This window comes from Callithrix jacchus, chromosome 22 (assembly GCF_049354715.1).
Source record: "Callithrix jacchus isolate 240 chromosome 22, calJac240_pri, whole genome shotgun sequence".
Classification (NCBI taxonomy): Eukaryota; Metazoa; Chordata; class Mammalia; order Primates; family Cebidae; genus Callithrix; species Callithrix jacchus.
Genome location: NC_133523.1, coordinates 40,523,260 through 40,546,533, shown reverse-complemented (window position 1 = coordinate 40,546,533; position 23,274 = coordinate 40,523,260). Strand labels below are relative to the sequence as shown.

At 50.4% G+C, this 23,274-nt stretch overlaps 1 pseudogene across 7 annotated transcripts in view; it reads left to right on the top strand.

Moving 5' to 3' along the window:
* PPP5D1P (uncharacterized) overlaps positions 1 to 23,274 on the top strand; it is a 105,092-nt pseudogene that overhangs the window by 45,619 nt on the left and 36,199 nt on the right. For 4 of the 7 annotated variants that reach the window (XR_013531002.1, XR_013531005.1, XR_013531003.1 and 1 more), the window contains one exon: positions 15,101 to 15,248. The product of XR_013531002.1 is annotated as an uncharacterized PPP5D1P, transcript variant X3 (transcript). The other 3 variants (XR_013531004.1, XR_013531001.1, XR_008478454.2) reach the window with 3 other exon arrangements.

Below are 23,274 nucleotides of genomic sequence, written 5' to 3'. Positions count from 1 at the left end.
TTGACCACCATGTGGCGCTCTGTACCTAATATTAGTACATTTCGTAATTGCCCTTCGGAGAGCGACCACCGCCACTCAAGCGACTGGACACGGGACTAAGTGCTTCTGTTAATTTGGATAAGACGAGACTCTCACTTTCTTTGATAAAACGTAAATCTAGAAGAGCCCTAGGCTTTTATTACATCTTGCTCCTGAAAGGAGAGAAATTATCCTTTTTGATTTGCCGGAAAAAAAACAACCAGTATTTATTCTTTAGGAAATACAGAATTTAACCCTCCTGGTCACTATGGCAACAAACAATCAAGGAATACAACCAATCAGAATGCAAGTTTCTTTGGGAGGTTCTTTTTTTTTTTTTTTTTCAGATATTGCAAAAATTTCTAAGATAATCTTAGACTCTTTTGTTTAAATTATCCTTTCAAGGAAAGACACAAATCTGCAGAGTTAACAAACTAGGTTGGTAACAGCAAAATTAACTGGAGCCTCCTGGCTGCACAGGAGAACAGAATGAATGTTTAGGGAATGTTCTCAATGTGCCACTCTATTAAAACTGATTTTTTTTTGAGACAGAGTCTTACTCTGTCACCCAGGCTGGAGTGCAGTGGCGCGATCTTGGCTTACTGCAAACTCCACCTCCCAGGTTCAAGCGTTTCTCCTGCCTCAGACTCCTGAGTAGCTGGGATTACAGATGCCTGCCACCACACCTGGCTAATTTTTTTAATTAAAAAAAAAATTTTTAGTAGAGATGGAGTTTCACCATGTTGGCCAGGCTGGTCTCAAACTCCTGAGCTCAAGTGATCCACCCTCCTCGGCCTCCTGAAGTGAAAATTGATTCTTTAGAGCAATTTCATGATGCAAAATAGAACGTCTTTTTATAGCTGCAATAGAGAGGGAGTCTTTTTTTTTTTAACGTTTAAAACCATTGTATTTGCTAAGTGTGCTGGCTCATGCCTGTGTAATCCCAACACTGGGAATCTGAGATGAGAGGATCGCTTGAGCCCAAGAGGCCAAGGCTGCAGTGAGCCATGTTTGCACCACTGCATTCCAGCCTGGGAAATGGAGCGAGACCCTGTCTCAAAAAAAAAAAAAAAAAAAAAAATGCAATAATTAAATATAACAAACACTTGAAACAAACTTTATAGGAACCATAGTCTCAGGATGCAGAGTTACATTCCAGAAGGAGTCAACACAAGATCATTGGCTTAACCTATCTTCTTATGGGCAAGCTTTTTGCTTACAATTCACCCAGGAAACAAACATAAAGTAAAATACGTGTATAGATCCAATGATCCAATGTCTTTTTTTTTTTTAATGGAGTCTCACTCACTTTTTTTTTTTTGAGACAGAATCTTGCTCTGTCACCCAGGCTGGAGTGCAATGGTACGATAGCTCACTGCAACCTCCGCCTCCTGGGTTCAAGCGATTCTTCTGCCTCAGCCTCCCAAGTAGCTGGGATTACAGGCACCTGCCACCATGCCTGGCTAATTTTTTTTGCATTTTTAGAGACGAAGTTTCACCATGTTGGGCAGGCTGGTCTCAAACTCCTGACTCCAGGTGATTTGCCTGCCTCTGCCTCCCAAAGTGCTGGGATTACAGGCGTGAACCACTGTGACTGGCTTCATTTTTTCATTCATTCAGTTTACATTTACTGGGCATCGCTTCTGTGCCAGTACAGTTCAGACACATAGAAGGGAACAATTTGAACATAGGTTTCTGCTCATATGGACCTTACAATCTTGTAACCTAATTGGAACCTTCCCTTACCTGCCTGGGAAAACACCTGTGCCCACCGTCCCTCCAGTTCCGAGTTTCCCATTGTTATGGGTTTGAGTTCCCTCCAAATTTCTGTGTTGAAGTCCTAACCTCCAGCACTTCCGAAAATGACTGTATTTGGAGAAAGGGTGTTTAGAGAGGCAATTAAGTTAACATTAGGTCTTTAGAGTGGGCACCAATCCAATACGGTGAATGTCCTCATAAGAAGAGGAAATTTAGACCGGGCATGGTGTCTCACGCCCGTAATCCCAGCACTTTGGGAGCTCAGGAGTTCGAGACCAGCCCGGCCACCACGGCGAAACCCTGTCTCTACTAAAAATACAAAAATTAGCCGGATGTGGTGGCATGCACCTGTAGTCCCAGCTACTGAGGAGGCTGAGGCAGGACAATCGCTTGAACCTGGGAGGCGGAGGCTGCAGTGAGCTGAGATTGTGCCACTGCACTCCAGCCTGGGCAACAGAGCAAGACTCCATCTCAAAAAAAAAAAAAGTAAATAAAATAAGTAAGTAAGTAAATAAATATATAAAATTTCCAGCAGTGGATGAGTGATGTATCCCTACGGATACACGGTTTTCTGTTGGCTTTTCTATGGATGGGAAGTATGTGTATCTTACACTCTTGGGAAATGCTTCCCAAAAGGCTTCTGGGTTTGCCATTTCCTGCTCAAATCACAGATCTATATTTGATTCCCTCAGCCAAATCTCTGACACGAGAAATCCTTCAGCTTCCATCAAATGCTACAGTGTGGTTAAGGGTTCAGTATTAGTTTCCACACCTATAAAACTGGGTACTGATATGGTTTGGCTGTGTTCCCACCCAAATCTCAGCTTGAATTGTAGCTCCCATAATTCCCTCCTGATGCACCAGAAACCCAGTGGAAGATAATTGAATCATGGGGGCGGTTTCCCCATACTGTTCTCCTGGTAGTGAATAAGTCTCACGAGATCTAATGGTTTTATAAGGGGAAACCCCTTGTACTTGGCTCTCACTCTCCTCTTGTCTGCTGTCATGTGAACCATGACTTTTACCTTCTGCCATTGTTGTGAGGCCTCCCCAGCCACGTTAAACTGTGGGTCCATTAAACCTCTTTTTCTTGTAAATTGCCCAGTCTCAGGTATGTCTTTATCAGCAGTGTCAAAACGGACTGATCCAGGTATTATTAATGTCAACCTTACAGAGTTGTGAAGATTGAATGACATAATAGTAGCAGCTCATGGTTACTATGTTCTAAATACTAAATACAAACTACCCCAGAATGTCGTGGTTTAAACAATAATTATTGGCCAGGTGCAGTGGCTCATGCCTGTAATCCTAGCACTTTGGGAGGCTGAGGCAGGTGGATTGCCTGAGCCCAGGAATTCAAGATTAGCCTGGGCAACACGGTGAAACCCTGTCTCTACAAAAAAGTACCAAAATAATTAGCCAGGTGTGGTGGTGCACACCTGTAGTCCTGGCTACCTGGGAGGCTGAGGTGAGAGCATCACTTGAGTCCAGGTGGTCGAGGCTGCAGTGAGCCATGATTGCATCACTGCACTCCAGCCTGGGTGACAGAGTGAGACCCTGTCTCAAAAAAAAAAGCCCAATATTTGTTTTATTGTCTCTTATGATTCCATGGGTTAACAGGGCTCAGCAGGATGGTTTTCCTGCTTCTTGAAATGTTGGTTGGGCTGCAGACACATGGGGGCTTGAATGAGCTGGAACACCCAAGATGGCACACTCATATGCCTGCCAGTTGATGTTGACTGTTGGTTGGGATTTCAACTGGAGCTGCCAACTGTAGCAACTACCCATAGCCTCTCCATGTGGCTTGGGCTTCCACAGCATGGTGGCTGAGTTCCAGGGACAGCGTCCTAAGAGCAAGTGTTCTAAGAGTCGGTAAGCAGAAGCTGCCAGTCTCCTTGAAGTCTTCATCAGTAACAATGTTACTTCCATCTCATTCTAATAAATGCCACCTCTGGATGGGGAGAAGGATAAGGAATTTGTACTCATCTTTAACCCATCATGCTACTCGAGAAACTTTACACATATTAACTCAATGAATCCTCAAGCAATCTCATATTGGCATCACCATTACCATAATTTTATAATTGAAGATGCTGAGATAAGAGAGGTCTCCTGTCAGGGCAGCCCTGCTGTTCTGTGATTGTCCAGCAGGGGTGCTCCACGTGCAGTCATCATCACAGGTAGGATTCCCACCTCCTTCCTACATCCTCACAGCTAAGGCTTGTGTTTAGGTAGCACCAGGGGTGGTGCTAAATGCTTTGCATGAGAAATCATGCCTGAACTTCACAAGAATGTCCTGAGGTTGAGTTTTATGGATGAGGACGTTAAGGCTTGGGGAGTTGAAGCCAAACATAACAAGTGGCAGAGTGAGACACAGACCAGGACTGTCTGGCCCCAAACCTGTGCCTTTGGCCACTTCCCCATAGCGACAACAGCAGCAATAACTGCTGATCGGGCAGGGCGTGGTGGCTCATGCCTGTAATCCAGCACTTTGGGAGGCTGAGGCAGGCAGATTGCTTGAGTCCAGGAGTTTGGAACCAGCCTGGGTAACATAGTGAGACCCACGTCTATACAAAAAACTAGGTAGGTGTGGTGGCATGAGCCTGTGGTCTCAGCTGGCTGGGAGGCTGAGGTGGGAGGATCACTTTAGCCTGGGAGGCAGAGGTGGCAGTGAGCTGAGATTGTACTACCGTACTCCAGCCTGGGTGATACCCTGTTCCCCTCTGCAAAACATACCAACCAAACAACAATGGCTAATTGGTATAGAAGACTCTACAGGCCGAGCCAGTGGCTCACGCCTGTAATCTCAGCATTTTGGGAGGCCAAACCTGGCAGATCATGAGGTCAGGAGTTCGAGACCAGCCTGGCCAACATGGTGAAACCCCATCTCTACTAAAAATGCAAAAATTATCCAGGCGTGGTGGCAGGTGCCTGTAATCCCAGATACTTGGGAGGCTGAGGCAGGAGAATTACTTGAACCCAAGAGGCAGAGGTTGCGGTGAGCTGAAACCACGCCATTGCACTCCAGCCTGGGAACACAGTGAGATTCCATCTTAAAAAAAAAAAAAAAAATATATATATATATATATATAAACAACCCAATAAAGCACAAAATAGTATCCTTCCCACTTTGCAGATAAACAAACTGAGACCCAGAGAGGTTAAATGTCTATCCAAGGTCACACAGGAGATAAGTGGTGGAGTGAGGATTTGAGTCTAGGCTGCCTGAGTTGGGGACACGGCTTGGGGAGAGGCAGGTGTGAGGCAGAAAAGCAAGACTTATTTATTTATTCATTGAGTCAACACACATTTATTGAGTTCTTACAACGTGCCAATCGCTGGGGACACAGCAGTGAACAAAATTTGTCCCTACGATAGTCACAGTTTTGTAGGGGAGACAAGAGCTCCTCAGCCACATGGGAAGAGGTGTTGCCTCTGATGGGGGGTGGGAGGTGTGTTAGATTATTGTGTTGCTCCATTCACTGCCTCCCTGTAGGAGGATATAGGTCCCTGACTGTCGCCATGTGGCCTGCGGTACTCCTGTGGGAGGGGATGCATTCTTACCCCAAGGAGGCAACTTGTGACTTGCATTGCTCTGTGTTGTGAGTGGCCATGCTGTGTGCCCCTGCAGAGCAGATCCAAACCTCCGCTCATTGAAACGTCCACCTCCCAGCTCTCCCTTCCGCCTGACCCACAGCCACTACTACCAACATGTATGTACGAGAAAATAAACCTTTGGGCCGGGCACAGTGGCTCACATCTGTAATCCCAACACTTCGGGAGGCTGAGGCAGGCAGATCACTTGAGGTGAGGAGTTCGAGATCAGCTTGGCCAACATGGTGAAACCTCATCTCTACTAAAAAAAAATAAATAAATAAAAATAAATAAATTAGCTGGGCATGATGGTGTGTCCCTGTGGTCTCAGCTACTCAGGAGGCTGAGGCAGGAGGATCGCTTGAACCCAGGAGATGGAGGTTGCTGTGATCTGAGATGGCAGTACCACTGCACCCCAGCCTGGGCAACAGAGTGAGACTGTCACAAAAAAAAAAAAAAAAAAAAACAAAAAAAACCTTTATTGTTGCAAGCCACTAGAACTCCAGGAGTCTTAGTTACTAAGATAAACACAGCGACAGCCCTCCAAGGTAGGGAGTGAGTGGTGGCCAGAGTCACAGCAAGTAACTTCTTGTCCCTGTAACCTCGGAACCAGTCTAATCCGGTTCAACTTTGTGGAATAAAACGGTGAGTTGTTTTTCATTTGCCACTGATCCCCAGGTTGAAGTTCACATGTGGTGATCAGGCGCAGATGAGCCAAACGCATCCATAGGTGGAACTTAAGAAGCAGGTAACCAATTAAGTTAACCAATTAAGAAGCAGCCTGCTGTCCACTTCTTAATTGTCCCAGACCAAGGAATGGGACAATTAAGAAGTGGACACCAGGCTGGTCATGGTGGCTTGTGCCTGTCCTCTCAGCACTTTGGGAGGCTAAGGCAGGATGATCACCTGAGTCTGTAGTTCAAGACCAGGTCCCGGGGGGCCGTGCCAACCCTGTTGGCCGGGACTTCCTGGACTCCCTGTCCTCAGGCTCTGACGCCTTGCTCTCCGTGTGCTCAGACCCTGCTACCCCTGCAGCCTCCTTTCCCGACATTACGTCCTCGCTAGCAGCCCCGAAAGCTGCATTGCTCCTTGGTTGCCTTTGGCATATTTGAATTTCCTGCCTTCCCACACTTTTCCTCCTTCCCTGTTCCCCAGGTGGTGCTCCTGGCTGCAGCCGGGCCTGAACTGCCAGGTGCGTGCCACCAGCTTCCAGAGCCTTGCCTCGCTTTTTTTGTCCTTTTCGTCTCTTAATCCTTGCCCCAGCCCCTGAGGAGGCCAGGCTCAGCCTTCCTTCCCTGGGGAGGGGATCTGGCTGTGCCAAGGTGGAAATGACCCCAGAAGTTTCCTGTCGTCTCAGGCCTTCCCCAGGACCAATGTCCTTGGACAGAACAGACAAGACCTGTGACAGGGCATCTTTTTTTTTTTTATTGAGATGGAGTCTCACTCTGCCACCCAGGCTGGAGTGCATTGGCACGATCTCAGCTCATTGCAACCTCTGCCTCCCAGGTTCAAGCAATTCTTCTGCCTCAGCCTCCTGAGTAGCCTTCTGAGTGCGCCACCATGCCCAGCTAACTTTTATATTTTTAGTAGAGAAGGGGTTTCACCATATTAGTCAGGTTTGTCTTGAACTCCTAACCTCGTGACCCACCTGCCTTGGCCTCCCGAAGTGCTGGGATTACAGGTGTGTTCCACGGTGCCAGGCCATCTTCTTGTTCCTCCAGCCCAGAGAGTCAATCACAGAAGCAATTCCCCTCCCTTCCCCTTGCCTTTTTTCCTTGAGACTGAGTCTTGCTCTGTCGCCCAGGCTGGAGTGCAATGGCACCATCTTGGCTCACTGCAAACTCTGCCTCCCAGGCTCAAGCAATTCTGTCTCAGCCTCCTGAGTAGCTGGGATTACAGGTGCCCACCACCATGCCTGGCTAATTTCAGGTATGTCCCTGGTGGCCAGAAGAGCCACCATGTGGGAGTGACTGCTCCTGCCTTCTTTGACAGTCAAGTGCATCAAATCAGAGGCCTTTTCTTTTCTTTTTTTGAGACGGAGTCTCACTCTGTTGCCCAGGATGGAGTGTAGTGGTATAATCTTGGCTCACCGCAACCTCCGCCTCCCAGGTTTAAGCAATTCTCTGCCTCAGCCTCCTTAGTAGCTGGGACTACAGCAATGGGCCACCATGCCCAGCTAACTTTTGTATTTTTAGTAGAGATGGGGTTTCACCATCTTGGCTAGGCTGGTCTTGAACTCCTGACCTCGTGACCTACCCGCCTCGGCCTCCCAAAGTGCTGGGATTACTGGCCTGCGCCACCGTGCCCAGCTGATCAGTAGTCTTTCCTCCATCTCCTCCCGTTAGGCTTTGTCTGCCCTGGTCACCAGGGCCAAGAACTCCATGGGACCATCCACCTCGTCCTTGTAGCTTCAGAGGGTCCACTTCTTGTGAACTTGCCCCCTGGCTGCTGCCTGGAGCGCTGTGTACAGCCTGCTGTCATTGCCATCTCTGCTCAAGCCCCCTCATCTGCCTCCTCGATCTTGATGTCCAAGCTCTCCTGGGAAACTTCCTCGGATTCCTCTTTGCCAAGGGAAATGGACATGTCCTTTGGGCCCTCTTTTAGCTTCTGGCTCAATTTCTGTGACCCCTCCTCTTCTTGCTACTATTCTCGTAGCCCTGGGAGGGAGGCCAGCTTTCTTGACGACTGTCCTGACCCCTGGGCCTGGGTCTCCAAAGTGGGAGGGGTGGGCGCCCCTCATGTCCTGCGCACGGTCCTTCCACAGAACCCTCCAGACCCCATCCTTGCACAGGATCTCCCTGGCAATGGCGGCGTGATTGACATCCTCCACAAACTCTACCAGGGCAGCTTGGACCTTCTCATTCCTCAAGGCCTTCATGTGTCACAGCCTGAACGTGCCCAGGGGCAGGAGGGAGGGCTGCAGGGCAGCTTCGACGTGCACCTTCTCCAGGCCCTCCAGGATGCCGGTGACCAGCAGGGCCCTGTGTGCGTCCACGTCCAGGCCCCGGCACCAGTCCTGCAGAAGGCTCATGGCCATGGTCCTGCCCCCTGGGCACTGATCTTGGGGCAGGAGGGAGCCTGAGATGGGGTGGGCTGCAGCACACGGAGTCAATGCCACCCTGGAAAGCCACCCGCAGGGCTTAGAGTCCCGGTTCTGGCGAATGTGGCAAGGCTGGAGTGGGGCTCAGGGCTCCTAGCTGCCTGCTATCTGGATGGACACGGTGACTTCCCCCGGGATCCCTCCCCAGAGCTGTCTGAGGATCCGCAGGGAACTACGGATCTGTTCTCTAGGGATGCACGTGGATCCCTCTGAGAGCAGGGCTCCGTCTCAGAGCTACCAGATGAGGAAACCCCTCCCACTCCAGCCACATGGGGACACCCCCTCCCCATTGCCCCTTAATCCTGATGGTTCCTCTGTGCCCCATCAGCCAGGGCAGCAGGCCTGGGCTCTGGCAGGGGCCTGTCTCTCCCTCCTCCATTGGCTACCACTGTTTCCATGGCACCCATTTTCAGGCTGCTGCAAAAAACAGGACTGACTGTTTTTTGTTTTAAGAAGCCCACTGAAAAGGAGAATATGCATCTTGTTTGCTTACTGAGGTCTTTCATGACTTGGGGAGACAGGCCTCACACAGAGAGCTAGGCTTGGTCGGTGGGACGGGGCCTCCTCTGGGGCTCCAGGTCTAGGGTGGGTTTGATGTTTAGGGCCCAGGGTGGGCCAGGTGAAACAGGCTGAGTGAAGGTTGTGCTGTGGGCCGGGCCTCATGCAAGGGCACAGATTCTATCCGGGTAAAAAAAAAAAACACAACCAGCAGGGCACAGTGGCTCACGTCTGTAATCCCAGCACTTTGGGAGGCCGATGGGGGCGGATCACTTGATGTCAGGAGTTCGAGACCTGCCTGACCAACATGATGAAACCCTGTCTCTATTAAAAATACAAAATTAGCCAGGTGTGGTGGTACACACCTGTAATCTCAGCTGCTCAGGAGGCTGAGGCAGAGGCATCGCTTGAACCTGGGAGGTACAGGTTGCAGTGAGCCAAGATCGTGCCATTGCACTCCAGACTGGGTGACAAAAGCAAAACTCCATCTCAAAAACAAAAACAAACAAGCCAGAAATTCACAACCGGAGAAGCGTGGTGGCTGCACCTATAATCCCAGCACTTTGGGATATCGAGGCAGGTGGATCACTTGAGGTCAGGAGTTTGAGACCAACCTGGCCGAGATGGTGAAACCCTATTTCTACTGAAAATACAAAAATTAGCCAGACATGATGGTGCACACCTGGTTAGAAGGCTGAGGCAAGAGAATTGCTTGAACGTGAGATGCAGAAGTTGCAATGAGTCGAGATCATGCCACTGCACTCCAGCCTGGGTGACAGAACAAGACTGTCTCAAAAAACAAAAAATGAGGCTGGGCGTGGTGGCTCATGCCTGTAATCCCAACACTTTGGGAGGCCAAGGGGGGCGGATCACCTGAGGTGAGGAGTTTGAGACCCACCTGGCCAACATGGTGAAACCCTGTCTCTACTAAAAATAAAAAATTAGCCAGGTGTGATGGCGTGTGCCTGTAATCCCAGCTACTCAGGAGGCTGAGGCAGGAGAATTGCTTGGACCTGGGAGGTAGAGGTTGCAGTAAGCCAAGATCATGCCACTGCACTCCAGCCTGGGTGACAGAGCGAGACGAAAAAATGAAAAATCATGACCTTTGGGCAGCCAGTGCCACCATGACCCTGCTGGGCCTGCTGTGTAGTGGAAAGTAGGCAGCTTGTTCAGAGGTGAGGACTTGGTGGTGGAGGGGGGAGTCTCTGGGCTTCAGGAAGAGCCCCTGGGACACCTGCAAATGATCATGTCATGACACCAGGAGGTCCCTTTCATGTCTAACTGTCCCACCAGCACCTCAGGTGTGGCCCCAGTATGTTCCTGGGCCGCACTGGTGTCTGGGAGCACTGTCATGGTGAGCCAAGCCCCAGGCCCTAGGATGAGCCTCAGGTGAGACACTCACTTAGCCCTCCTTCCACCTGGGCAAAATAACAGGGAGAAAATCAGCTGTTTCTTATCATCAGCCCACCCCATGGCTAAGCTGCTGGTCTGCCCTCTGTGTGAGCTTGGGCCTGTCCTGCAAATGCAGGGGCCGAGAATATGCCTGCCAGACAGGTCTGCTCCAGGGATGGTGACACCATCTCTGCCAGGCGCCTGTCACCATGTTCCCTGCTGACAAGAGCCCCAGAGCCCCAGGAGCAAGGTAAAAAGACTCAGGAACACGCAAAATGATGACGCCAGGTCTAAAAACTCCAGAAGACCCTTTCCCTGTCCGTCTGACTCCCGGTCCAGCATTCGGAGCCAGATGTACTCTCTGGCAGGGCACCGAGAAGCCCCCCACCCTCCTTCCCTTATGGGCTTGGAGAATGTTTTGAGGAGTGGGATGTACAGGAATCTTTAGTTTCTAAATACAGAAACCCAAGTTAGCTTTGTTTAAGTAGGTTAGTGAAAAAGGAATTCATTGGTTCATGTTACTATAAAGTCCAGGATCTGAACTGGCTTCAGACATGGCTGGTTCTGGGGCTCCTTCATTCATTAATTTAGCCAGGGGATAGGGTGAGCTCTGTAGGAGTCACTTGGAGGGAGAGTGGGGAGGGGGTTTCCCAGAGAGAAATGGAGGTGAATTACTCAGGAGAGGGGAGTGGACTCTGGGCTGGAGAGGAGGAGAATCTTCCCTAAAAGCATGATGGCATTAGTGAGACTCACTGTGCCTGGATCGGGGAGGGACTGAAGGGAGTATGGGACCCTCTCCAGGAGCTCCGGGGCCTTGGCTTCCAACAGACTCCTGGCAGCACCCCCTAACAGCCTCAGCAGGATGAATTTCGGGGTCCTGGGAGCCTGAACATGCACCCTTGGCTAGGACGTCCAGGAGCTCCTCTTCTTGGCTGTGGGTGTTCGTTGGAGAATGTCTCAATTTCTGGCTGGGGGAGAGGGAGAGGGTGTCACTCATCCAGTGCTCACTTGTTCAACCCCATAGGCTGATCTTTCCTTCCTTCCTTCCCTTCCTCCCCTTCCTCCCTCCTTTCTCTTTGTTTCCTCGCTCCCTCCCTTCCTTCTTTCTCCCTCTCTCTCTTTCCCTCTTTTCCTTCCTTTTTCTCCATTTCTTTCCTTTCTCTCGCCTTCCTTCCTTCCACTCCCTCCCTTCTCTCTCTTTCCTTCCTTTCTTCCCTTCCTCCCTTCCTTCTCTCTCTTTCTTTCCCTTTCCCTCCCTCTTTATTTTTCCTCCCTTCCCCTTCCCCTTCTCCTTCCCCTTCCCCTTCCCTTCCCCTTCTTCTTTCCTTTCTGGGAACATCATGATGACTGAAGCCATGCCTCCTGGAGCACAGGGAAAGCCTGGATTCTTCGGGGAGGTGGGTTGGAAGAGCTGGAGCTAACTCTGGGTCAGGGCAGGCTTCTCAGAGGAGGTGACTATTTGTGGGAGGTGGGGGTAGGGAAAGGGAAGAGGTGCTTTTGAGGCAGCCAGTGGGCTAAGATCCCAGTGACTAAATGGAGGACAGGATGTTTAAGGAGCTGGGAGTGGAAGGGTGTGTCTGAGCAGCAGGATTGTGGTTGGGTAGGAGGTGGCAGGGCCAGGCACAGAGGGTCTTGTGGGTCAGTCCGTCACCAAGGCCAGCTGGAAGCTTCTCTGCAGCTTATGTGCTGTGTGACACTGGGAAAGTTAAACGACCTCTCTGAAGCTCACTTTCCTCATTTACAAGCTACTCTCAGAGTTGCGGTGTTGAGTTAGGCACACGGAGGATTTAGCACAGGTACTGGTCACCATCGGGCTTTAAGTATCAATTATTGGTGTCAATCCTTGTTTTCCTAATTCTCTTTTGTGTGTAGAACGGGCTGTTGTTGTATGAAGAATTTGCTGGGTCAGAGCACCCTCTGGTGGGCATGGGGAGCCAGTTCAGGGAGAAAGATGGAACTACAGGTTTTTTTAAAGGGCATCACCCTCCTTCCCCGTCTTCCTCCCTCCCTCCCTCCTTCCCTCCCTCCCTCCAGTGCATTCATCAGGGTCTGATCCTGCCTAGATAGGGACTGAAACAACTCAGGCCCTACCTTCCCAGGGGTTTACAGCCCGGTAGGGGGAGACACAGGAACCTCAACTGAGTAGAGCTTAACACTGTGGAGAGGATGGAACTGCGGGATACAGGGCTTCATAGGAGCCCAACTTGTTCCCGGGGCACTGGGGAGCAGAGCCACAGAAAGCTTTAGAGTAGGGGAGAAGCAGGGTCGGGTTTGCAATGTCATGTGGATGAATGGGACGGGTGAGGCTGGGGCTGGACCCAATGTGGAGGCTGCAGAAGGGGTGGGATGGGGTGGCGGAAGGTGTGCAGGGTGTGGGAGGGAGACATCGGGGCAAAGTCCAGGACCCTGGCCCACTCCTAGTTTGGGAGAGGGGTTTCTTTCTCTCACCCTCGGGGGTCATCCCCAGCCGGGTGGTCTGCTGGGAGCTGCCAGCCACTCATCTCTTGACCAGGCCCAGGCCTGGAGCCCTATGTCCCCACACAGAACTCCCATAGGTCCCTTTCAGCCTAGAGGGTTACGACTCCCAGTCCCCCAGGGTGGGTCCTGCTGCTGGTGGGCCCTAGTGGGCCTGAGGGAGAATCTGGTGGGCCTCCTGGGGTGGGCTCTGTCCCCAAATGGTCAGAAACAACCTTTCAGCTCTCACAGTGGGGTGAGAGAGTGGATAAGAGGTGGGGGATGCTGGGTCTCTGGATGCACACCTGGGGTTCTCTCTAGGAGGTCAATAGTTTTGACCTTCAGGCAGAAAGAATCCTGTGAGAAAGTCCCAGAGGTGAGCAGAGCCTGGCTCGGAGGTGGTGAGTGTGGAGGGCTGCAGCGTGGGAGGCGGGAGGAGGTTATGATGAGGCTGTCAGGAGCAGATCACACAGGGCCATTGGGAGAGGCAGGACTTTCTGTGGGAGGCTCTGGGGAGCCCTGCGAGATTCTGAGTAGGGAAAAGACAGGGTCAGGTTGGTGCTTTAGGAACACTCCTCTGGAGGGGCAGGATGGGAGGCTGCGAGGTCAGGTGGAGGCTGAGGCAGGAACCTGGGCAGGAGAGACCAGGCCAGGGCTGGGTGGGACTGGAGGGTGAGAAGGGAGTGGCTGGATCTGAGAGATGCTCAGGAGGCTGACTCGGCAGAAGTGAAATGACTGCCAGGCTTTGGGGGTTGAGTCCAGGACGAGGCTCAGTGTCAGCTGGGTGAAGGGGTGGGAGGTAGACTTCCCTGGGATGGGAGCAGCCAGTGTGGGGGTTGCTGCTGAGGTCAGGTCAGAATTCTGGGCCACAGCAGCCACTGGGAGGAGCCCGTTGCCCCCCAGGACCTGGGATCCAGGCTCTCAGGAGTCCTGGGGCTGGGCAGGCAGCCAGAGGGGCCTGGCACTGAGCTGGCGGAGGAGAACGGCCCTGCGGGCCCAGGCCCCTCCTGTCTGGCAGGCAGTAGCAGGCACAGAGCCCCAGGCTCCAGGGCTGTGGGAATAACAATAAAAAGAATAATTACAGCTCACCTTGGACAGGTGCAGTAGCTTGTGCCTGGAATCCCAGCACTTTGGGAGGCTGAGGTGGGCAGATCACTTGAGGTCTGGAGTTTGAGACCAGCCTGGCCAACATGGTGAAACCCCATCTCTACGAAAAATAGAAAAATTTGCTAGGTGTGGTGGTGGGCACCTGTAATCCCAACCACTTGGGAGGCTGAGGCAGGAGGAATCACTGGAACTTGGAAGATAGTGGCTGCTGTGAGCCACGACTGTGCCACTGCACTCCAGCCTGAGTGACGCGGTGAGACTCCATCTCAAAATAATAATATTTTGGGAGGCCAAGGCAGGTGGATCATGAGGTCAGGAGTTCAAGACCAGCCTGGCCGAGATGGTGAAACATTATCTCTATTAAAAATACGAAATTAGCTGGGCATGGTGGCGTGTGCCTGTAATCTCAGCTTCTCCTCAGGAGGCTGAGACAGAGAATTGCTTGAACCCGGGAGGTGGAGATTGCTGTGAGCTGAGATCTTGCCACTGCATTCCAGCCTGGGTGACAGAGTGAGACTCCATCTCAAAATATAATAATAATAATAATAATTACAGCTCACCTGAATTGAGCCCTTTGGTGCCCAGGTACGCCATGGGGTTTCACCTCCCTGGGGGCTGGGAGATGGCCAGGAACGGCCCTGTTGGTTTCACAGAGTAAGTATTTTAGTCCGAGTTCTCCAAAGAGACAGAATCAATAGGACAAGTGTAGAGAGAGATGGTAAAAGGGGTTTATTGGGCAATTAGCTCCATAAGGCTAAGAAGTCCCGAGGCCGTCTGCAGGCTGGAGACCCTGGGATGCAGGGAGCGTGGCTCAGACCAAGTCCGAAGGCCTCAGAACCAGGGAAGCCAAAGGTGTCATTCTCAATTTGAGGCCAAAGGCCTGAGAATCTGAGAGGCTGCTGGCGTAAGGCCTGGAGGTGTTGCAGCCTGTGCTGATTCCCACGGGGGACATGGAGGTGAGCCTGTGGTCCTTAGACCGGCAGACTGTGTGACCAGATTAGCTATGTAGTTTTGGGGTGCAGAAACCAAGGCTTGGAGGTTAATTAAATATGTCCAGGGTTGCATGGCCAGCACCTGGCAGCTTGGCAGTGTGACTTCAGCGTTTGTGGAGCCCAGGGCTGGGCAGCCTCTGTGCCCCCACCTTGGCCTCACCATGCACACCCCTTCCCTCCCACCCAGGTGGTCAAGGTGAAGCCCCATGACAAGGACGCCAAAATGAAATACCAGGAGTGCAACAAGATCGTGAAGCAGAAGGCCTTTGAGCGGGCCATCGCGGGCGACGAGCACAAGCGCTCTGTGGTGGACTCCCTGGACATTGAGATCATGAGTGAGTGGGGCCCAGGCGCCCTCTGCTCCAGCCCAGAGCATTCCACATGGGCCCGCTCTATTCCCTGGGGTGGGAGTGGGCTCGGGGGTAGCCCCTTGTTCTGTCCCCAGGCTGCTGTCTGTCGCTCCTCTGCCTGTGTTCCAGGGCGCTCCATCCACAGCCTGAAGCTGGGCCTCATGCTTCCCAGTGGGCGAGATCAGGAGTTGTAACACCCCCTCAATATGGTTTGGCTGTGTGTCCCACCCAAACCTCACCTTGAATTTGTAGCTCCCATAATTCCTACGTGTTGTGGGAGGGACCGGGTCGGAGATAATTGAATCATGGGGGCAGTTTCCCCCATACTGCGCTCCTGCTAGTGAATACGTCTCACGAGATCTGATGACTTTATAAGGGGAAGCCCCTTTTGCTTGGCTCTCACTCAGCAGCCACTCAGGCAACCAGCGATACCCATCTGGATTAGACAACCTGGCAAACCTGAGGACCCTACCACGCATGTCTAAGATGACTGTGTAGCTGTCAACAATGACTGTACACCCATCTGTCCCAGCCAGTGGTGCTCCCCGAAAGTAATATTATACTATCTCATTATCTCCTCAGCTTGCTATGTCAAAAGGGGAAAGTTGTTAAAATAAAATGGGGGAGCCAGGTGCAGCGGCTCACACCTGTGATCCCAACACTTTGGGAGGCCAAATTGGGAGGATCCTTGAGCCCAGGAGTTTGAGAGCAGCCTGGGCAACATGGCAAGACTCCATCTCTACAAAAGAAAAAAAACATTAGCTGCACAAAGTGGTGCGTGTGCATGCCGGTGCTCCCATCTAGTTGGGAGGCTGAGGCAGGAGGATCACCTGAGCCCAGGAGGTTGCGGCTGCAGTGAGCTGTGATCATGCCGCGTCACTCCTGCCTGGGCAACAGAGTCAGACCCTGTTTTACACACACACGCAGAAGTAACGGGGTGGACAGGACGGAGAATTCCCCAAGAAGACAGAACCAGGCCACATAAGCAAAACCTAATGCACTTTGACTTTTGAATGTAAGCAAAACCTAACTTAGGTTTGTCCTTCCCTTCCTCCCTCCCTTTCTCTCTCTCTCTCTCTCTCCTTCTTTCCTTTCTCTGTTAATTCCTTCCTCCCTTCCTTTCTTTTTTTTCTTCTTTCTTTGAGATAGACTCTCATTCTGTTTCCCAGGCTGGAGTACAGTGGCAGAATCTCAGCTCACTGCAGACTCCATCTCCTGGTTTAAGCAATTCTTGTGCCTCAGCCTCCTAAGTAGCTGGGATTACAGGCATATGCCATGACACCTGGTTAATTTTTGTTTTTTTGTTTTTAAGTAGAGACAGGGTCTCACCATGTTGCTCAGGCTGATCTCAAACTCCTGACCTCAAGTGATCTGCCTGCCTCATTCTCCCAAAGTGCTGGGATTACAGATATGAGCTACCATGCCCGGCCAATTTAGGTTATTTCTCATGAATGCCTCTGATAATCATAAACGAAGCTTAAGTTGCCTTCCCCTAACAATATAAGACAAATGCTTTTAAGCAGTCCCTTGCAACCTGGAAACCTCCACTGTCATAGACTCACCGTAAAGGTTAAACCACCTCCTGAGTTTTGCTTTTTCAGCGATCCTATGACAACATGCCTCTGAGCTTTACTACCTGGGTTCAAGTCCCCTGGATCGTGTCTGTCCCCCATCCCCGAAACTTATTTTATTTTTTTTGAGATGGCGTCTCACTCTGTTGCCCAGACTGGAGTGCAGTGGCGCGGTCTTGGGTCACTGCAACCTCCACCTCCCAGGTTCAAGCGATTCTCCTGCCTCAGCCTCCCAAGTAGCTGCAATTACAGGTGCCTGCCACCATGCCTGGGTAATTTTTTGTATTTTTAGTAGAGACAGGGTTTCACTCTGCTGGCCAGGCTGGTCTTGAACTCCTGACTTTGTGATCCGCCCGCCTCGGCCTCCCAAAGTGCTGGGATTACAGGCGTGAGCCACTGTGCCCAGCTGTGTGTGTTAGTTTTCTAGAGCTGCTGTAATAAGTTCTCACAAACTTGGTGGCTAAAAATAACAGAAGCTTATTTTCTCGCAGTTCCGGAGGCCGGATGCTCAAAACAAAGATCCCAGCAGGGCCCTGTCGGCTCTGAAGGTTCTGAGGAGAGTCAGAAAGGATTCTTGCCTACTCCGGCTTCTGGCGGCTCTTGGTGTCTCTTAGTGCCAGTCTCTGGCCTTCTCCTCTTCTCTGTGTCTTTTCTTCTGCTCTGCCTTTTGTTGGGGGTGGGGAACAGAGTCTTGCTCGGTTGTCCAGGCTGGAGGGCAGTGGTGTGATCTCGGCTCACTGCAGCCTCTCCCTCCCAGGCTGAAGTGATCCTGTCATCTCAGCCTCCCGAGTAGCTGGGATTACAGGCACGTGCCACCATGCCCAGCTAATTTTTGTATTTTTAGTAGAGGCAGGGTTTCACCATGTTGGCCAAGCTGGTCTCGAACTCTTGCCCTCAAGTGATCCACCTGCCTCCACCTCCCAAAGTACTGGGATTACAGGTTTGAACCACAGTGCCCAGCCTTGTGCTGTGTCTTAATAGGACATTTGTCATTGTGATCTAGGAGGCTTGACTCTGGAGGCAGGACTCTGACACCAGACTAAATTGAGAACAAGCCAAAACACAGACAGGGCAGAAGCAGCTTTGGGTAAGCCAGGCCCGCCAGTGCCATGTCAGTTTACCATTGCCGTGACAACATCCGGAAGTTACCACCACTTTCCACGGCAGCCACCCAGTGACCTGGAAGTTGCTGCCCTTTTCCTAGAAATGTCTGCATCATCTGCCCCTTAATTTGCACATAATTAAAAATGGGTATAAATACGACAGCAGCTCTGAGCTGCTCCTCTGGGCACACGGCCTTTCGGGCAGCCCTGCTCTGCAAGGGGCAGTCCCTCTGCTGCAGCTGTGCACCGGGGTCCAGTAAAAGTTGCTACCACCACCGGCTTGCTCTTGAATTCTTTCAAAGGCAAAGCCAAAAACCTTCCTGTGCTAATCCCCAATTTGGGGGCTCACCTGCCCTGCAGCAATTAGATTTAGGACCCACACAGAGAATCCAGGATTAGCTCATCTTGAGATCATTAATTATGCTTGCAAAGACCACTTTTTTTTTTTTTTTTTTTTTTGAGAGACGGAGTCTTTCTCTGATGCCCAGGCTGGAGTGCAGTGGCATGATCTCTGCTAACTGCAACCTCTGCCTCCCTGGTTCAAGCGATTCTCTTGCCTCAGCCTCCAAGTAGCTGGGATTACAGATACCTGCCACCATGCCCAGCTTTTTGTATTTTTAGTAGAGACAGGGTTTCACGTCATTGGCCAGGCTGGTTTCAAACTCTTGACCTCCAGTGACCTACCCGCCTCGGCTTCCCAAAGTGCTGGGGTCACAGGCGTGAGCCACCATGCCTGGTGCAAAGACCTTTTTGTAAATAAGGTCACGCTCACAGGTTCCAGGGATTAGGATATGGATTGTATTTTTGAGAGGTGACCCCATTCAGTCACCATAACATACATGTCTATTACCAGCTACATTTACATCCTCGCTACGCGCAAATACACATCAATGTCTATATGTCTGTGTCCTTACCTACACCGGTTTTCGATTCCCAGTTATATCTGTATCCTTATCCACATCTGAATCTGTGTCTATGCAACAGAAGGTTATTAGTATACAACCAAATAACGGGGACTATCATATTTCTGCTTGAAGAATTCTAGCTGATTATTACTTTCTTCATAATGGTTTTATAATGAATCTATATCTGAATTCTTTCTAGGAGCATACATTACTATTGTAGTAAAATATGAGAAATTGGCTGGGTATGGTGGCTCATGCCTGTAATCCTAGCACTCTGGGAGGCTGAGGCGGTTAGATCATCTGAGTCAGGAGTTTGAGATCAGCCTGGCCAACAATGGCAAAACCCCATCTCTACTAAAAATATGAAAATTAGCTGGGCGTGGTGGTGCACACAGAGGCCAAGGCAGGAGAATCACTTGAACCTGGGAGGCGGAGGTTGTTGCAGTGAGCCGAGATTGTGCCATTGCACCCCAGCCTGGGCTACCCAGCGAGACTCCGTCTCAAAAAGAAAAAGGAAAAGGAATCTATTGCCATATTGGGGATTATGGGAAAACTTTCACTGGGTCTAACACCGTGACACTGTCCTGTCATCTCCAGCCTCCTCCTTATCCTGGGCCTTCCCTTCCCTCCCACGTGGCTCACTAGTCTGCAGCCCTCTCATCTCCCCCACATTTGCCCCAGCTAAAGCTCAGCACTCTAGAACACCAGCAGGGGTTTCTTTCCCAGATGGAAGGTGGATGTGCCTTTCCTCTCTCCTAGGAAGTTCCATGGCCCCTGATGTTCTCAGCATAAACCCCCAACAGGCCCAAAAGGACTGATATAGCCTGACCTCACCTTTCCACAAACTCTTCAGCCCAATTCAGCCTTAATTCAATAATTTGGGTTTCCTTTTTTTTTTTTTTTAGAGACAGAGTCTCACTCTGTTGCCAAGACTGGAGTGCCGTGGTGCAATCTTGGCTCACTGCAACCTCTGCCTCCCAGGTTTAAGGGATTCTCCCACCTCAGCTTTCCGAGTAGCTGGAATTACAGGTACCTGCCACCACGCCTGGCTAATTTTTGTATTTTTAGTAGAGACAAGGTTTCATCATGTTGGCCAAGGCTGGTATCAAACCCCTGACCTCAAGTGATCTGCCCACCTCAGCCTCCCAAAGTGCTGGGATTACAGGTATGAGCCACCATACCCAGCAAGGTTTCACTTATTTCTATCGATTCCTGGTCCAACCAACAAGTTTCCCACAATTTATTATATTATTTTTAAAAATACCTTTACCATCATAAAAAATAATACATATCTGGCATTATTTTTTATAATACTCTAGGCATTATTATATAATATTCCAGGCAGTTTTACTATTATTCTAGGCATACTAGAAAACACAGAAAGACACCGAGGTCAGCTGCCTTCAAAGATGGCTGCCAACAGTTCCTCCCTTCCCTTTAGCTCTCATCACTCCTCCCACCACCAGGGGCGTCTATTTCCCCACCTCTTGATTCTGGGCAGACCAATAGAATGTACCAGAGTGAAGTGTCAATTTCAAGCCTAGGCCTTAAGAGGCAAGATGGCTCCCACTGCTGCTCACTTGGATGCCAGCTGCCATCTTGCAAGGAAGCTAAAGCTGGGTTACCAAATACTGAAAGCCCAGGTGAATGCTGAGAGGCCGTGTGGGGGAGAACCAACCCACTACCAGCTGACATTAGGCACACAAGTGACCCAGGGAGAGACCCGCAGCTGAACCACCCAGTCAGCCCTCTGAATCCTAGTAAGTCATTGTTGGAAGCCACTAAACTCTGGTTGGTTGTAAACAATATATGTCTGAAGCAGAGGCCCCTCCCTTAAGCCCCCAGCCCAGAGAGGAACCCTGCTAACCTGTTGGTGTAGATCCTACCAGATTTTTTTCCTGTAATAAAAAATATCCACATTTTTTTCCTATAATAAAAAGAAATCCACAAAATAGACTTCTAGGCTTATTTCTACATTTCAGAAAAGCTGTTCAGAATGATTTTATTAATAGTTCAGCTGCAGCAGGAAGAGGAAACAGACCAAAGCTTGCCTCTTACCCACCACGAGTCATGCTGAGCTCTTCGTGGCTATGAGAATCAAACACTCAAATTTACCAACTTTGCACATTTGTGCGGAAATACTGTAGCCCTGTGTCCACAAGCCTGCACAGGCCCAGTGGGGAGGAACAGTTCTTTCTTCAGCACCTTTCAAACATTTTTGAGCCAGAAAAAAAGTATTGGTTTCAAAATACAGAAGAAACTGGCAAAATCAAGGTTAACTAATTCATCATTAAACATTTCATAGTAAATCAAGTCAAGTAATTGTTAAATAATTCTACCATGTCTTTTTTTTTTTTTTTAAGATGGAGTCTTGCTCTGTTGCCCAGGCTGGAGTCCAGTGGGATGATCTTGGCTCACTGCAACCTCCATGTTCCGGGTTCAAGTGATTCTCCTACCTCAGCCTCCCAAGTAGCTGGGACTACATGAGTGCACCACCACATCCAGCTGATTTTTGTATTTTTAGTAGACATGGGGTTTTACCATGTTGCCCAGGCTGCTCTCGAACTACTGACCTCAGGTGATCCACCCACCTTGGCCTCCCAAACTGCTGGGATTACAGACGTGAGCCACTGTGCACAGACTTTTTTTTTTTTTTTTTTTTTTTCCCTGAGCCAGGGTCTCGTTCTGTTACCCAGGCCGGAGTGCAGTTAGTTGTGTGATCACAGCTCACTGCAGTCGCAACCTCCTGGCACCATGTGACCCCCCCCATCTTAGCACCCCAAGTAGCTGTGACCATAGGCATACGCCTCCACACCTGGCTAATTTTTTTTTTTTAATAGAGATCTCCCGATGTTGCCCAGTCTGGTCTCAAACTCTTGGGCTCAAGCAGTCCTTCCACGTTGGCCTAGGGATTACGGGTGTGAGCCACCATGCCCAGCCTCCGCGTCTTCACTGAGAACAATTTGTAGGTTAGCTTTGCCTCTGCTGTTTTTCCGAGGTGGGGTCTTGCTGTGTAGCCCAGGCTGGACTCAAACTCCAGGGCTCAAGGCATTCTTTTTCTCAGCCTCTTGAGTAGCTCTGACTAGTCATGTGCCACTGTGCCCAGCTACCTTTGTCCTGATTCCTAAGAATCTCCAGAAGGCAGAATGAGTACACAGAAAACAAGGCACGTTTCTGTTACATTGTTCCCTGCGACCACAGTTCCTCTGGAAGTTTAACATGGAGTCACCACACTATGCTGTCACCATCCCCAAATTCATATACTGAAGTCTTAACCCCCGGTCCCTCTGAATGTAACTGTATTTGAAGATGGGGGTCTTTAAAGAGGAAATTAAGGTAAAATGAAGCCAGGCATGGTGGCTCACACCTGTAATCCCAGCATTTTGGGAGGCTGAGGCAGGCAGATCACCTGAGGTCAGGAGTTCCAGACCAGCCTGGCCAACATGGTGAGACCCTATCTCTACTAAAAAACACAAAATTAGTCTGGCATGGTGGCAGGTGCCTGTAATCCCAGCTACTCTGTAGGCGGAGGCAGGAGAATTGCTTGAACTTGGGGGACGGAGGTTGCAGTGAGCTGAGATCATGCCATTGCACTCCAGCCTGGGCAACAAGAGCAAAACTTCAGCTAAGGAAAAAAAAAAAAAAAGGATAAAATGAGGCCCCATGGGTGGGCACTTAATTCAGTCTGACTGGTGTTAATTTAAGAGGAGACCAAGACACAGCCCCATGCAGAGAGAAGACCATGTGAGGACATGGGAGAAGACGGCCATCTGCACAGCGAAGGAGAGAGGCCTTAGGAGACAGCAACCTAGCCAACACCTTGATTGTGGCCTTCTGGCCTCCAGAATTGTGAAAGCATTAATTTCTGTCATTGAAGCCACCCATTCTGTGATAGGTTGTTACAGCAGACCTCAGTGTGTAGAATACAATGCCATTCACACAGCAGAAGGTCTCATTGTACACCTGCAAGTTCACATCTGACTTTCCCTGTGGGACGGAGAGGTGGCTGGGGGAGTTCCCCGATGCTCTGCTCAGTAGGTGGAGCCTGCCCCGCCCACCCCTTTCCTCGACCGTGGCTCAATCGCTGTGGTCTTTATAAGCTTCTCCTGCCAGTTCCATCTGAGACTTCTTTCCTCCCAGGACTGGGTCCTGCGCTTCTGTCTCACTTTAAGAACATTTATGGAAAGTGAAAGTCCTCAGGATAGAGGACTTCAAGCTTTATTTTATTTTATTTTTATTGATTGATTGAGATGGAGTTTCATTCTTGTTGCCCAGGCTGGAGTGCAATGGCACGATCTCAGCTCACTGCAACCTTCGCCTCCCAGGTTCAAGCGATTCCCCTGTCTCAGCCTCCCAATTAGCTGGGACTACAGGCATGCACCACCATGCCCAGCTAATTTTGTATTTTTAGTAGAGACAGGTTTTCTCCATG